This window comes from Choloepus didactylus, chromosome 4 (assembly GCF_015220235.1).
Source record: "Choloepus didactylus isolate mChoDid1 chromosome 4, mChoDid1.pri, whole genome shotgun sequence".
Classification (NCBI taxonomy): Eukaryota; Metazoa; Chordata; class Mammalia; order Pilosa; family Megalonychidae; genus Choloepus; species Choloepus didactylus.
In genome coordinates, this window is record NC_051310.1 from 61,390,286 (window position 1) to 61,394,061 (window position 3,776).

Genomic DNA, 3,776 nt, shown 5'->3' on the forward strand with positions numbered 1-3,776 from the left:
GTATATGTCTGTTAAATCTAATTCATTTATCAGATTGTTTAGGTTTTCAATTTCCTTATTGGTCTTCTGTCTGGTTGATCTATCTATAGGAGAGAGTGATGTGTTGAAGTCTCCCACAATTATTGTGGAAACATCAATTGCTTCCTTTAGTTTTGCCAGTGTTTCTCTCATGTATTTTGTGGCACCTTGATTGGGTGCATAGACATTTACGATTGTTATTTCTTCTTGCTGAATTGCCCCTTTTATTAGTATGTAGTGGCCTTCTTTGTCTCTCAAAACATCCCTGCATTTGAAGTCTATTTTATCTGAGATTAATATTGCTACACCTGCTTTCTTTTGGCTGTAGCTTGCATGAAATATTTTTTTCCATCCTTTCACTTTCAGTTTCTTTGTGTCCCTGACCTGACACTGTTTTTAAAAGTTTAATGGACGTGCCCCCAGGAAGATGTCTTCGACGCTGCTGCTTTTCCATTGGCCTGAAGTGCAGACATGGTTTATGAAGTCTACCAGAGAAGCCTTGAACAACAAAAATATCAAGCCATTGATTGTTAAGTACTTTCAGCCAGTTACCTGGCAGTGAAAATGAAAAAAAAAAAAAAAAAAAAATGTACTCTTAACCAAGCTTCAGAGGGGTTCTAGAAGAAGAAATTATAAACCATTCATCATGTGAAAGTGTTTTAGCTATTATTTCTCTTGCTACTGGGGAAGTAACAGAAGGTATTTGTACTGCATCTATACCTTTTGTATCGTTGGGAGATGTTCTGGATTGTTTTCCTTCAGGTCAATGTGACACAATATTCACTTTTTTGGGAAAAAAAAGTTGCTACTTGGAAATCAAATACATTCTATTCAACTGGGAAGAATTATTCACTACATATGTTCAAAGATCTCTTAAGAAGATTATCTAAATCCCAGAATAAATTCTGTTGTGGATGAAGTTAGGTCTTTTTGGCCAAGCTTTTCCCTTTATCTGAGAAATCAGGTCTTGATTTGCAGAGTTAATTTAATCTGGAAAACATCACTGTTTTCAATACCGATGAACAGAAAAGCACTTCGGGTCAGAAGCACTCTGAGGATAGAGAACAAGGAATGGATGTAGAAGAAGGTAGAATGGGAGATGATGAAGCTCCAAAACTTTGTTCCATTCCAATTGATTACAATCTGTATCAAAAATTCCGGTCACTTCAGGATTATTTCAGCAACCCTGTGCAATGCTATGAGAAGATTTCATGGAAAACTTTTCTCATGTATTCTGAAGAAGTTTTTGCTGTTTTCAAGAGTTATAAATTATATGATACTCAGAACTCAAGAAAAAGATGGAAGAATTGAAAACAGAAGGAGAACATGTATATTTTGCAAAATTTTCAACAAGTGGAAAGCTGATAGATTTACAACTGAGTGACAGTAACTTTCACTGACACATCCTGTTGCAGTATCTCCTTTTATTCCAATATCTCAAGGGGCAAGTCAAATTCAAAAGTTTAAGCTACGGTTTAACTGATGAGCAGTTACTCTGGATAGAAGATACTGAAAAATCAGTGTATCAACTACTACCTGAATACCCCAACCCCTACCCCAATGCGATGGAGAAAGATTTTCAAAGATGTTAGAATGTATTAAACATTGAAGAAAACTGGAACTCATGGAAAAATGAAGGCTGCCCAAGTTTTGTCAAAGAAAGAACATCATATTCCAAGCCTACAAGAGTTGTATGGAAGAGAACAGCACCAGTGGACTTCCTGGGGAGAGGACCCAACAAAAATATTTTGATGGGAAATGAGGAGCTAACAAGGCTTTGGAATCTCTGTCTTGACAATATGGAAGCCTGTAAGTCAGAGACAGGGGAATACATGCCAACTTTGGAAGAGGTTTTTGAAGAAGCCATTGAACAAGCAGTCCCTGAGAACATGGATGAAAATGAACATAAAGCTGGGAACAATTTAAATTATGGTTGGCGAGCTCTGAGATTCTTGACACGAAGAAGCCCTCACTTCATCCAACCAACCAACCAGCAGTTTAAAAGTTTGCCAGAATGTCTTGGAAACATGGTAATAAAGCTGGCCAAGGAATTACCACCACCTTTTGAAGAAATAAAAACAGGTGAGGATGAAGACGAGGAAGAGAATGATACTTTACTGAAGGAAAGCGGAAGTCCTGATGTACTGTGAGACAAACTTGTTAACAGGAGAACAGATAGATGTATTTGCCAACAAGCTGGGAGAACAAAGGGAGATTCTAGCTCCCTACCTGGAAATGAAAGACTGAAATAAGGGCAGATTGAGCCTAACAGTGTAAAGACGAGAGCTAAACAACTACTGGTTGCCTGGCAATATCAAGAGGGAATACATGCACCACCCGAGAATCTCATTAATGCATTGACTAAATCTGGATTAAGTGACCTTGCAGAAAGTCTAATGACAATGAGACAAATAGTTAGCTTTTTATAAAATTAAAACTGTGATAAGATTTTGTTACTAAGCAGCATTTGGTAAGAGTCCACCGGTTTTGGTAAACAATAAACATTTTTGTAACAGTTATTGTACAGTAGGTTGGTGCTCTAGGAACAACAGAATGCATATTAGCTCCTGATACCCCAGGGTTTGGGAATAGGGATGGGAAAATGGCCAAAATAAGGTGTCCTCAAGGTTGCAAAATATATTTTTGTTAAATAAATTAAATGCATTTATAAAGAAGTCAATAATATTCAAGGAAGTATTGTTTTCTAAAATATGCCAAATTAGATTCCTGTGTGCTATTAGTAGTTTAAAAATTTAACTAGCTATTCTGAAATCCAAGAATATGACTTTCAGAAACCATATGCTGGCTCTATTCTCACTTACACTGTTAAAGCACAGGGGATTGGCAAATGATAGTCTGCTTGCCACCTGTTTTTTATAAATAAAGTTTTATGGGCATACAGTCATGCTCATTCGTTTAAAAAAAAAGTTAAATGATTCAACCAATATCACACAGGGTGATGGAGGCAAAACTCAGAGGTAGGGATTCTGGGATGGTGTCAGGCTGATAGGTTAGTACTCAGCTGATAACTATATACTTGAGAAAATAAAATTGTCCTGTAAATGCAAGAAATTATAAAACTCATAATGTAAATATGGTATAAAATGTTAAGTTATGGGTTTTAAAAACTCAGCTCAGAATATCACCATGATGAAAGAGCAGTTAGGGATAATTAGTGAAAGATCCATAAGGTGCCTTAAAAACCACTTCTTTGGGAACTGGTAGAAGGAGCTAGAACAGTATTGCTCAACCTATGGTCTACAGAAAATTAGTATTCTCTGGGATGTTAATTGGTGTGTCTTGACAAAATAGTACCGTGATCAGGTTAGCTGGGGATGCTATCCCCGTTGGTATTCCCAATGCATTTAAATATATTTAAAGTTCTATTAAGCCCCATAGTAAAGAAACCTGTTAAACTTAATTTAACCCAACACTTTCTAAACTTACTTAACCACTACACTCCCTCCCTCTCTCTCTTTCTCTGTTACAGTATACTTTTTTTTTTTTTTTAACTGAGAAAAGTTTGGGAAATTCTGAGACAGATTTATTTAATAGGTTTATTTAACTTCTGATTCTTTAAATTCAATTACTAGCTAGAATGAATCGGGCTTTTTCCAGTTTACTGCATGATCATTAACCTCCAGTCATTAGAGATTCTCTGACATATACCTTGCACTGAAACGCATCCTCATTCAGTGTCTTTTCTTCTTCTTTCTTTAATTTCCAGGACTTAACAAAAGAGTAGGGAAGTAGTCACA

The 3,776-nt window shown here is 36.3% G+C and overlaps 1 pseudogene; it reads left to right on the forward strand.

Annotated features, from left to right (window-relative positions):
* Nucleotides 1-445: 445 nt before the first annotated feature.
* LOC119533221 lies at nt 446-2,437 on the forward strand (annotated as a pseudogene).
* Nucleotides 2,438-3,776: the final 1,339 nt, after the last annotated feature.